This window comes from Ambystoma mexicanum, chromosome 10, assembly GCF_040938575.1.
Source record: "Ambystoma mexicanum isolate Mex_15411 chromosome 10, UKY_AmexF1_1, whole genome shotgun sequence".
NCBI lineage: Eukaryota > Metazoa > Chordata > Amphibia > Caudata > Ambystomatidae > Ambystoma > Ambystoma mexicanum.
In genome coordinates, this window is record NC_090932.1 from 1,009,086,632 (window position 1) to 1,009,099,527 (window position 12,896).

The 12,896-nt window shown below is 46.7% G+C and overlaps 1 protein-coding gene across 1 annotated transcript in view; it reads right to left on the reverse strand.

Moving 5' to 3' along the window:
- Positions 1-12,896, reverse strand: part of PSMD2 (proteasome 26S subunit ubiquitin receptor, non-ATPase 2) — a 674,802-nt gene that overhangs the window by 473,603 nt on the left and 188,303 nt on the right. The gene's annotated exons all lie outside the window — the stretch shown is intronic.

Sequence of the window (12,896 nt, forward strand, 5' to 3'; positions counted from 1 at the left end):
CCTCCGACGTATTCCTCATCTTAGATATCTCCTTCCAGCTCTGCTGGCCTCGGAAAAATTTTTTCTCTCTAGAGGGCGGTGCGTGTCGACGTCCTCCGAGTCGATGTCCCTCAACAGCCGCCGTATCGACGTCGTCATCCTGCCTATAAAGGCAGCGCGCAGCGTCCGTTGCTCAGTTCCGTTTTGTAGCCCACAATAATACTTTCTGGACTAGACTAATCACCCTGAAGGAGCGTAAGCTGCAACAACACGGGAAGTAGAACTGCTGGGATGGATGGGAGGGCCGATGAGGAATACGTCGGAGGAACATCCCTTCGAAAGAACGTTACAAGGTAAGAAGTAACTTGTTCTTCGAAGGGATTGTGTCCTCCGACGTATTCCTCATCTTAGATAGGCTCCCATAGCAGTATTCTATTACTGGAGGAGGGAGTACCGACTTCACGCTGTCTATTGATGAATAGAATGCAGTACAGCCCTTCCAAACCTAGTCTCTTGACTGGAGGAGGAATCCAAATAGTAAAAACGTGTAAAGGTATGGACAGACGACCATGTAGCGGCCGCACAGATGTCTTTAACCGGCACTCCTCTTTTGAGGGCCGATGAAGCTGCAATACCTCTGGTCGAATGAGCCCTAAGGTTTTGAGGGGGCTCTTTCCCTGCCAGTTTATAACATTCCAGAATGGCTAGAATGATCCATCTGGAAATGGTCTGCTTAGTTATTGGTAACCCCAGCTTGTGACCTGCGTAACCTACAAACAGCTGGTCTGCCTGTCTTATCCTGGCTTGTATACTGATGTAAAAACTTAAAGCCCTTATAGGGTCTAGCCTGTGTAACCTCTCTTCCTCTTTCCCCGGGTGAGGAGGAGGATAGAAAGATGGTAGGGTAATCTTCTGAGTGATATGGAATTCAGAAACCACCTTTGGGAGGAAATTAGGCTTCACTTGCAGGACAACTTTGTCTTTGTGAAATATTGTGTGAGGGGGTTTACAAGAAAGAGCTTGTAATTCGCTCACCCTTCTAGCAGATGTAAGTGCTATTAATAAAACAGTTTTAAGGGTAAGGAATCTTAACAAACAAGAATGGAGTGGTTCGAAAGGTGTGCCCATCAGGAAAGTTAGTACTAAGTTTAAATCCCATAGGGGAACTTGGAATGGTCTTGGGGGATAAACATTGGTTAACCCTTTTAGAAACTGTATTACCAAGGGTAATTTGAAATAGGATGGTTCTTCCGCAGTGCGCTTAAAGATGGATAGCGCTGCGAGATAACCCTTAATGGTGCCAACTTGAAGGCCTGAATTCGCCAAATATAGAAGGAAGGCCAAAACCATTGGTGTACCACATGAAAAAAGGGTCGATATTCTGTTCTCTACACCAGCTGCAAAATCTGGTCCAACGGCAGCGGTATAAAGACTTTGTTGCTGGCCTCCTTGCCGAAAGCAACACCTCCATAACATCATCAGTGAGGTCCCAATCCTTGTACCTCAACCTTTCAGAAGCCAAGCGTGAAGGTTGAGGGTTTTGATGTCTGGATGGAGAACCTGACTTCCCTTCTGTGAGAGTAGGTTCTCTCTGAGTGGAAGTCGAATTGGAGGGCAGATGGACAAGTCTAGAAGGTCCGGGTACCACGTTCTCCTGGCCCAATCCGGGGCAATTAGGATCATGGTTCTCCGGAATCTTCTCAACCTCCTGATCATTTGAGGAATGACAGGGACCGGTGGGAACGCGTACAGAAGCGGAAGCTCCCAGTCCACTATGAACGCGTCTCCCAGAGCTCCTCTCGGGGGAAAATTCCCTTGAGCAGAACAGATCGCATTTCCTGTTGACGCTGGTGGCGAACAGATCCACCTGAGGGGTTCCCCAAAGGGCGAAGATCTCTTGAAGGACTTCCTGAGCTAGTTCCCACTCGTGGGAGACTGTGCTCTGCCTGCTCAGAGAGTCCGCTGTCAAGTTCTTCTCTCCGGCTAGGTGAACTTCCGATTGAGAGATTCCTTCTTGGATTGCCCAAAACCAGAGCTGCATCGCCTCTCTGCACAGGGGTAGTGATCCTACGCCTCCTCTTTTGTTGAGGTAATGCATGGCCACTGTGTTGTCCGTCATTATCAGGACGTTTTTCCCTTGTACAGCTGGCAGGAATGCCTTCAGCACAAGTCTGATGGCTCTCAGCTCTAACAGGTTGATATGTAGTGTGGACTCCGATGGAGACCAACGACTGCTGATGGTCAAGTCGTTGGCGTGGGCTCCCCACCCCGTGAGTGAGGCATCCGTGACTACTGTTATCTCCGGCCAGGGTTGCCAAAAATGTTCTCCTTTCAGAATGTTCTCCTGACAGCCCCACCACTGAAGGTCTCAAGCTACTCTGTCGGGAACCTGAAGAAGATCTGTCATTCTCCCTGAGAATTGTGACCACTGAGTCCTCAGTGCCCACTGGAGGGATTTCATTCTCAGGCGAGCCTCTGGCACTAGGAAAATGCAGGATGCCATGAAGCCTAGCAACCTCAAAAAGTCGAAGGCTGGGAGACGTTGGGCATGTTGAAACTTGGTAACCATCTGTAGAATATCTTGAGCCCTCACCTCTGGTGGCGAGGCTTTTCCCAGGGAAGTGTCCAGGATCGCTCCTATGAACTGGAGTCTCTGCAATGGTATCATTTGTGACTTCTTTAAATTGAAGGAGAAGCCCAGTCTGTGAAGGGAGTGGCACACGTGATTTAGTTGGATCTGAGCTTGTTCCGAAGAAACAGCCCTGATCAACCAATCGTCCAGGTAGGGGTAGACGTGAATCCCTTCCCTCCTTAGACTTGCTGCCACTACCGACATTAACTTGGTGAAGACCCTCGGGGCGGAGGTCAGCCCAAATGGCAGCACTCAAAATTGATAGTGAGAGTTGCCAATTGCGAACCTCAGGTATTTCCTGTGTTTGAGATGGATAGGCACATGGAAATAAGCGTCCTGAAGGTCCAGAGATACCAACCAGTCCTGGAACTGAAGGGCCTGGAGGATCTGAGAAAGAGTGACCGTCTTGAATTTGTCTTTTCTGAGGAATTTGTTCAATTCTCGCAAGTCCAAGATGGGTCTCATTCCTCCGTCTTTCTTTGGAATGAGAAAGTAAGGGGAGTACCAGCCCTTGTTCCTCTCCGCTACAGGTACCGGTTCTATGGCACCTTTCTCTAGCAGGTCCCAAATTTCCTGCAAGAGGAGCGGATCTGGAGCTCTGAGAGCTGATCCCCGGTGGATGACTGAGGTATACGTAGGAAAGGCAGGCAGTAACCTTGGGCAACTCTTTCCAATGCCCAAGCATCTGACGTGATAGCCTGCCATACCGCCAGATGTTGAGTCAACCTGCCTCCTACAGGTGTCCTGTGAGGGAAGTCCTCAGAGTGGTTTTGGGGCGGCTGATGCAGGTGCCGATGGTAAAGAGGCACCTGCTGTTGCTGCGGCTTTTGAATATCTACCCAGTCCACCTCGGGTAGTTCTTCTTTGTCCCCTTTGAGCCGGTCGTCCTCTACCTCTTCCGAATGCGGAGTAGAAGCGAAAGGACTTGCCCCTCGCAGAGGTTCCTGTGGGACGAAAAGGAGTCTGACGGATTGCAGCTCCTAGGGATTTTGCTGCTGTTTTTGAAGTTTGCAGTTTCTCTAAACTGTCATCTGCCTTTTTCCCGAACAAAGAAGAGCCATCGAATGGCATGTTCAAGAGCCTGGCTTGCACATCTGGGGCAAAACCAGACTTTCTCAACCAAGCGAATCTCCTGGTTGATGTACTTGCCGCCATTGCTCTGCTGATAGTGTCAGCCGAATCAATGCCCGTCTGGAGGGATTCGCACATAGCGTCTTCACCGTCCTGTATAATATTCAGGAATGCATCCCTTTCTTCTCCCTCCGGGATGCAGTCAGCCGCTGTAGAAGCACACTCCCAAAGTGTATGGCTGAACCTAGCAAGGGTGCAAGTAGCATTAACTGATTTTAACGCCATGCTACATGCTGAAAAGACTTTCTTTGCCATAGCATCATATTTTTTATCGTCCCTGTCCTGTGGGACGGTAGGATAAGCCATCTTGACATCGGTAGAGGATGCTGCCTGTACCACCAGACTTTCTGGGGATGGGTGTTTAGACAAAAACTCAGGGTCTGTAGAGGATACCCTGTACTTTGTAGACAGTTTTTTATTTACTGCTGGTACGACATCTGGGGTTTCCCAGTTTGTCATGATCTTCCTCTGAATAGCTTTATGAAAAGGCACCACAGGATCCTCCTGTGGGCCTTTGTCAAGAATATCCGTGAGGTCATCTTGTTGGAAAGATTGTGAAGGTGCAGACCATCCCATGAACTCTGTGATCCTGGCCATTAAGGCTCTATAGGGGGTTTCAGCATGCTCCCCCGGGTCTGGCCAGGCAAACTCCACCTCAGGGGAAGTGTCTAACCCACTTGCCTCATGTAAGGAATCATGAAGATCCTTTAACCTGCGTTCTTCAGAGGAAAATTCCTCTCTAATTGGGGTTACAGGTCCCTGCAACTCAAATGTGTCTTCCTGTTCAGACAATTCACCCTCTTCCAAAATTGAGGACATAGTTCTCAATTGTTCTGAACTCATAAAGGGAGTAAATCCCATTTCCAAGGCAGAGGGTGCCGAACTTGTCATTATCGGCCTCGAAAACGTCGATGTCGTCGACGCCGAAGGCTTCGAGCGTGGCGTCGAAAACAAAGGCGGAGGCCTCGATGAGCACGACAGAATTGGGATTCTACTCGACAATCTCGAAGCCATCGCCATCGAGGACCTGGGGATAGTCACTGGGTGTGTCGTGACCGTGACTTTTCTTGGCGTCGACGCCGGTGTCGAAGCTGGCGTCGAGTCGACAGACCCGTGTGTCGAAGGTCCCTTCGACAACAGCGTCAAAGACACCGACCTCAGCGTCGACGGAACCTTCGAGGAAGGTTTGGAGGTCATAGTCCTACTCGAGGGTTCGAGACGCGCTCGAGAGGTTTCCTTCGCCGGGTCCTGCGACTCGCGGCGTTTTTGACCTTCGGGCCTTTCGACCAGAGCATCGCTCTCGGCAGTCTTCGAGGGGGTCGAGGCCGCTTTCTCGAAGACGCTCATCATATCTTTGCGGAATTCCTCCCATTCAGCCCGGGAACTATGTTTCGTGGGGCAAGGGATTCTTTTTGGCAAAACAGAGGAAGAGGAAGACGGAGAAGGGGATCTTCGACGTCTCCTCTTTGAGTGCTTCGATCTCGAGGAGTGATGGGACCCACTCCGAGATCTGGAGCGCGAATGGTGACGAGGAGACAAGTGTCTCGACTTCGTCGACGAAGAAGAAGCTTTTAAAGTCTTACCTTTCTCCAGCTTCCCCCTACGCTCCTTCAGGGCCTTAGCTGTCATGGACATACAGTCCTCGCACTCCGAACAATGGTGTTCAGCTCCCAAACACCAGAGACAAACTCTGTGAGGGTCAGTCAGCGACATCTTTTTCCCACAATCTCGGCATTTTCTGAAGCCGGATCGAGGAGTTGTCGGTTCCGACGAGGAAGCCATCGAGTACGGATCGAATAACTCGAGGTAAATAGGATTAATCTGACAAGAACTGAGCAACGGTATTCCGAGGCACTGAGTAAGCGCAGAAAAACGGAACTGAGCAACAGACGCTGCACGCGGCCTTTATAGGCAGGATGACGTCGATACGGCGGCTGTCGAGGGACATCGACTCGGAGGACGTCGACGCGCAGCGCCCTCTAGAGAGAACATTTTTTTCCGAGGCCAGCAGAGCTGGAAGGAGATATCAGTCTAAGATGAGGAATACGTCGGAGGACACAATCCCTCCGAAATAACATTACTATTGGACTCCACCCCACCCCACACTACTTCGCCAAGTATGCACAAGCAACCAAAAAAGAAATTCTAAACCCGGTGCCCATCCAATCTTACACAATGAAGCACCTCAATCAAGGCAAACACCTAATTAAACCCCTACAGAACCTTCCCCCTAAAAGCTCCTTGACACTAACTGGGTCTCTCATCAACGCTAGATCCATGGTAGCCCATGCCTCTGAAATTTCTGACATTCTAAGCAATGGCAGTTTGGACCTACTCGCCATCACAGAGACTTGGCTCCATGAGGTGGCAGGTCCTACTCTGATGTTAGCTGTACCTGACAGCTACCATATAATCAGAGTAGATAGACCTAAAACTAAAAGGTGGTGGCCTAGCCATTATCTCCAAAAATACCCTACCAATCAGACTGACTAACTCACCTGCCTGCTCATCTTGTGAAATACTCACAGCCAAATTGCAGCTTTCCAATAACCGCACACTGACCATCCACCTGATTTATATGCCTCCAAGACCATTAGGAACCTTCGAAGAGGACCTCACCAGCCTCATAGCGAACAATATGCAAAATCATTCGCAAACCTTACTGATGGGCGACTTTAACATCGGATTTAATGACCTAGACAACAAGCATGCTCACTCTAACTGCTCTACTCAACGACCACGGGCTTACCCAAAAAATCCTTTCACCTACCCACATCAAGGGCAAAACCCTCGAATGGGTATCTGAACCTAATTGTAACATTACCGACATTGTCCCTCAACCCTGGACAGACCACTACTTAATTTCACTGCCTCACTCGATGATCTCACCCCTAAAACTATCAATATGATACCCCCCCTACCCACCAGAAGTAAAAAAGATATCACTGCTGAAAAACTCATCCCACTTCTCCTCCCCGCCATAATGGCCTGGAGAATAACACTGATCCAGACACCTTAGTGGACACCTTTAACCAAGCCATGACCAAGGCACTAGACACCACTGCTCTCACAAAATTGCGTAAAAGTAAGCAGGAAGCGCACCTGAATGCCTGGTTCACCCCCCCCAAACTAAATTAACTAAGAAAACAGAAAAGAAAATTACAAGCTACTTGGCGTAAATCGCCCACCGACAACAATAAAGCTAAATTAACCCAACTATCTAAACACTAGAAGAAAGAAATTATCAACACAAAGAAAAACTTATTCAATGACAGAATCACTAAGGCCCAATCTAATACAAAAGGAACTCTTCTCCATCCTTCGTGAAATGGAATCCCCAATACAACCAGTTGACACTGTCCCAAAGGATAAAACATGGTGTACTAATATACAGAGCGCCCCATCAAATAAAATCTCCTCCCTCCAACTCAAAATAACAAAAAAAAAAAAAAGACTCCCTGCCTATCGATAACCAACTACTACCACTGTCCACTGAGCACAATACTATTCCACCATTTAGCTTTAAGACAATCTCCATCATTGACACTGAAAAAGTCATTCTCTCCTTGAAACCCTCTAACTGTAAGGGTGACAGTTGCCCAGCGCAAATAATAAAGGATGCGGCCAGAGACCTAGCCCCGTTTATCTCAAAACTAATCAATTCCTCCTTTAAATCAAATACGGTACCCACCAACTAGAAAGAATCCTGGGTTCTACCCCTAATGAAAAAACAAACCCTCGACCCTTCAATACCTACCAACTATAGACACATTACAACTGTACCCTTCTTACTCAAAATTATTGATAGAGTAGCTTATCTACAAATTCAATACTACCTAGAAACAAATCATCTGCTAGGCTCACGACAATCAGGATTCCGCCCCCTCCATGGCACTGAACCAGCCATACTAGACCTCAAGACTAAAATTGAGGAGCTAAAGGACAATGGCAAATCTGCCCTGCTACTACTGCTGGACTTGTCAGCAGCCTTTGACCTGGTTGACCACACAGTTTTATGCAGCCACCTAAGACTCGCTGCCAACTTCACAGGAGAAGCCATTACCTGGGTTCAATCCTTTTTAGCCAATCGGACTATGAGAGTTTTCTCTACCTCCTCGTGTGCCGATCCCATCCAAATATCATGCAGAGTCCCACAGGGACCCTGCGTTTCACCTACTATGTATAACATCTTCACTAAGCCACTATTTGACAAGTTGGACAGGCTGGGTGTCACCTACACTAATTATGCAGATGACACCCAGATCCTCATACCCCTTTCGGGCAACTATGAAGAGGACTTGGCTCTGGTGAACAAAATATACACCCTCATTCAGGCATGGATGGCAACCCATGGCCTCTGCCTGAATGACGATAAGACTGAGATCCTACTCCTCGGATCTGACTCTCTTTAAAAAACGAACCCCAAACTACACATCTTTTAACATTGACAATATCATTAAGGTTATGCCGGAGGTAAAAATGTTAGGATTCTACCTGGACTCCTCTCTTAACCTAAAAAAGCAAGTTAACTCCCTCTCCTCCACCACCTGCAAATTAATCCGAGCGGCCAGACCATTCCTGTCCAACGCCAGTTGCATTACCCTGGCTAATGCTCTCATTTCCAGACTAGATTACTGCAACGCCCTGTACTCAGGAGCTAACAAGTATGTCACAGACAAACTCCAAAGATTGCAAAATAACGCTCTTAGAGCAGCTCTGAACATCCCTCATAGAGAGCACATCTCTTAAAAATAAAAGACAGACTCCTCCTCAAAACTATATCCCTCACCTCTAAATGTCTCAACACTCTAGCACCTCCCTACCGATCGGGAAACATCACCAGGAAACTCACCGCTTGACCACTGAGATCTGCCAACACCTTCCTGCTTGACATTCTCAGATTCAAACTCACCATGGCTTGAGGAACCAGCTTCCCAGTCAAAGCTGCCCAAGCATGGAACACACTCCCTATTGACCTTAGATGCCTCCTACCGTACGCCAGATTCAGAATCAATGCTCTCAAATGGTTTCGCTCCAACAACCTATAACTTCTCCACTCCTTGACAATTACAGTCAACGCGCCTGCGGCCCACTTATCTTCTTACTCATAGGTGTAACCATAGGCTCTTTTAACTAATGACTACCCACCTCATTTACTGTATCCACTTTAAAACAACTGACTATACTGTATTTTGTATTGTGTCACACAATGTAATTTATGTATGCACCAACTTGTGACAGGCACTGTAACTAAGCTTCGAGTACTCTTGTATTGCTGCGCCCAGCTGCCCAAGGGCTTGGTGCGCATTATCAAATAAATCAACAAACTTGTTCTCAGTTGATACTTGTGTTGGTTGCCATTGCAGGGTTGCTTGCAGCTTTGCCCCTCACAAGCCTCCCAGCTTGTGGCCCTTCAAGTGAATCTTATTTCTACAAACCTTTCAAAAACCATTGATTGTGCAAGACCTTTACTTACCCTCAAGAAGATCCTCAGCTCCCCTAGACTTTGCTCAACTAAATTGACTGTCCTGGCACCCTGAGAGACTCTTACCACTGATTTTGTGCGTTTGCCTTTCCTCCAGGAAAGGGTTACAATGTACTTTGCATTGGAGTGTTCAAAAATGTACTTACCAGTTTATGAATTGTTAACGTTGTGTTATTCCCATATCTAATCCTTTACACCCAAACACAGAATTGCTCTTAATGTACCAGTTATAAATCAATGTCCCAGATGGTGTAGGAAGTGTCTGTGTGCCACCCCCAAAGGGTATCATCTGATTTAGACAAACAGTGTGTTTTGAAGTATATTATACTTGTTACGTCTTTTGCTCCCTTCTGAATAAGGCTTATATAACCGACTGTTAAATACATTAATCAAGAAACCTTGAGTATAAGTGTTTATTTGAATAACTGTCACTATGAAATTCTGTTACAACCGTACTGCTCACATTGACCCCTCTTGAGATAAGCCTGGCTGCTCAGCCACACTACCAACCTTTGTAGTACAGACTTATACCAAAGGTTGGGTTCCTATTGCCAGGAGGACAAGGTTGCTGTAGTCTCCCAAAGGGTACTGTACACAATCTTGCCTAACAGAGTGCAACCTCTGCAATCCAGCCAGAAGCTTCAGCAGTCTCCCCAGGACCCTCCAGAAGCAGGACGACCAGTGCCAGAGTCCCCCTCACCAGAGTGCAGGACTCTGGGAGTGAAGTCAGACCAAACAGTGTCCAATATCCACGGTGGTGCTGTTTACTGCTGATCTGAAAAGAGTCAGTAGTGCTGCTGCACAAGTCCTCCAGATGTCCTCCCTCTTGTCCAACAATTGAGGCACAGGAACCCAGGATCTGCATCACTGCAACCAGACAGAAGCCAGCTGTACCATTCTTCTTTTAACCAAAGGTAATGTTCTGACTTGGGGTACTTGCCTCAGTGTCTTTAGCTTTGCTCTTCTCAGTTGAGACTTGCAGTAGCTACTTGCTAGAGTTCATTTCAGCTCTACCCTTCACAAGTAACAGCTTGTGACCGTACAGTGATTTTTCTTCAACAAACTAACTTTGTGCAAGACTTTTCTATCTAAGAAGTGCCTCAGCTCCATAGACTCTGCTTCAATTGACTTTGGGTGTCCTGACTCCCTGCAGACTCTATTCCATTTGACTTATATTTACTGTCCCTCAGAAGTGTTAACTTGTACTTTTATTGCTGGGAAATGTTTTTGTCTAGACTTCATTGGAAGTTTTAAGTGCTCAGATGCTCTGAGAACCTGTTTCGCCTTTTTCATTCCCTCGACCTTTCCTTTCTACCAACCTCAGAACCCACAAAGTGTACTAGTGACATATAAATGTCATTACTGTCCTATTAGTGTGTTAAAAGCATCTTTAAAGAGAATCTACTAGCTTTGTGTTGATTCTGGAAAAGTATTTCAAAGTTTGATTGCTACAAACATTACCCTTTTTAAAGAATGTGGATTTAAAAACTGCTGTTAAATAAATGACTATTTACAACTACAAACCTTCATGTTAAAATTGTTACTTGGCAACTTATATTTGTGGATTTCTTTGCTACAGCTCTACATCTCACATTTACCCCCTCTTGAGATAAGCCTGGCTGCTCAGTTACCCAATACCAAGAGGACAAGTGTTGTGTAGTCTCCCACAGGGTTACTATATCAATTCTTACCTAACAGGCAGGATATAGTTCTAACAGGAGAGAAGTCGGACACAGACGTTGAAGTAGGCGATTTATGATGCCTCTTCATCGATAACGAGGAGTCTTGGGAGCCACTTTGTCTTCTTTCGTCGAGGAGTCCCCTCTCGCTTCGTCAGAAGGTTTCTTCGACGGGTCGATGGGGATTCCTTAGTGAATCCACCTAACTCCAATTTCCCCTTGTGGCTCCTTCAGAGTTTTTCCGGTCATCGATTGACACTTACCAGGCTGAGGTCTTGTGCTCCACACCGAGACACCACAAGCATGCTTGATGCAGATCAGTCAGCGACATCTTAGCATCACAGTCTTGACAATTTTTAAACCCAGCCTTCGGGGTAGTCGGCGTCAAAGACATTTTCTGATATTTAGAGGAAATGTCGGAAGCGCGCCATAGTCCTCGAAGCGTAAGCTTGCTCAGAAAAATGGAACTGAAGTCAACGGGCGCTGCGTGTGCTATATATGCCTGTGATGCATCATCCTCGAGGCAGAGGCCCTCGAGGAACATCAAGTCGACTGCATCGACGCACAGCGTCCTCTGCCGAAAAATACATTTTGAAGCAGCTGAAGCTGGATATTGGAGACAAAGATGAGGAATACGTGGGAGAACACAATCCCATTCGAAATATATACTGAAGCTTGTATCTGCTTAGATTCACATGCTATTCATAGGCCGACAATTAGTGGAAGCTGCAGAGCATTACAGTTGCTGTTTTCAAAACTCGAAAAGGGACGTCAACAGGGCGTGCCAGTAATACTATCCCTAGTGTGACGTCCACCGTACCCATGGTCCTTCACGCATCGAGGTCCATCAGATTGTTTTGTTTCCGACATGAGGTAGCATGAAATGTACCATGAGTAGAGGTGTACCAAAGCAGATAAATATCAGAGAAGCTCATATCATCTATGCACCTTCTCTCAGGGGAGGAAGGGTGGGCGCATGTGAATTTAAGCAGATGGAAGCATCAGAAATACAATGACTGAGTAACGTATCCCTTCTGAGACTTGTGGAATCGGATTAGATCACATACTATGCATAGATTAGCGAGTAATGTTAGGAGAAGGTGGTGGGTTGTGAGAAGGTTCAGCAGCAAATAGATGTTTTAAAACCACTTGTCCCACCCTGTGTATCTGCTTTGAAAAGAGTGTCAATGCAGTAGTGCCGACTGAAAGTATGCACTGAGCTCCATGTAGCTGCTCTGCAAATGCTGTCTAAGGGGACATTTGCGATAAATGCCTGAGTAGATCCTGTGCTCCCTGTGGAGTGAGCTCTTGGTGTGAAAGGCAGTGTCTTGTTTGATAATGAATGGCACAGTTGTATGCATCAGACTTTCCATCTGGAGATGGCATTTTTGGAAATGTCTTCTCCTTCTCTGTCTGGTGCTACAGAGACAAACAGTTGGTCTGTTTTCCTAAACGGTCTGGTCATGTTAAAGTAGTAAAAGACCGTCCTCGCATCTAGTATGTGGAGTTTTACCTACGCTGAGCTAGTTGATTCTGGAAGAAGGCCGGCAGGTCAATGGATTGGTTCACGTGGAATTTGGAAATAAACTTAGGAGAGGACCTAGGATATGTACGTAAAATAAACTAGTCTGTGTATGAATAAGAAAGGGTCCTGCACTGATAATGCTTGCAATTCACTAATTCTTCATATGGAAGTAATAGCCACTGAGAAGGCAGCCTTGTATATCCAGTGTTTAAGACTGGACTTATGCATAGGCTCGAATGGGGGCCCCATGAACTTTGCGAGTACTACATTGAGATCCCAGCCTGGCAGTGGGTTTGAAATTGGAGGGTGGAGTCTCTTTACTCCCTCCATGAATGCCTTGATGACTGGCACTTTTCCCCACAATACTTTATTCTGGGTGGTGGTGTAAGCCGATAAAGTCACCAGGTGGACCTTTATAAAGTTGAATACTAGAGTCTAGCAAGTGGAGCATATAATTTATAATGT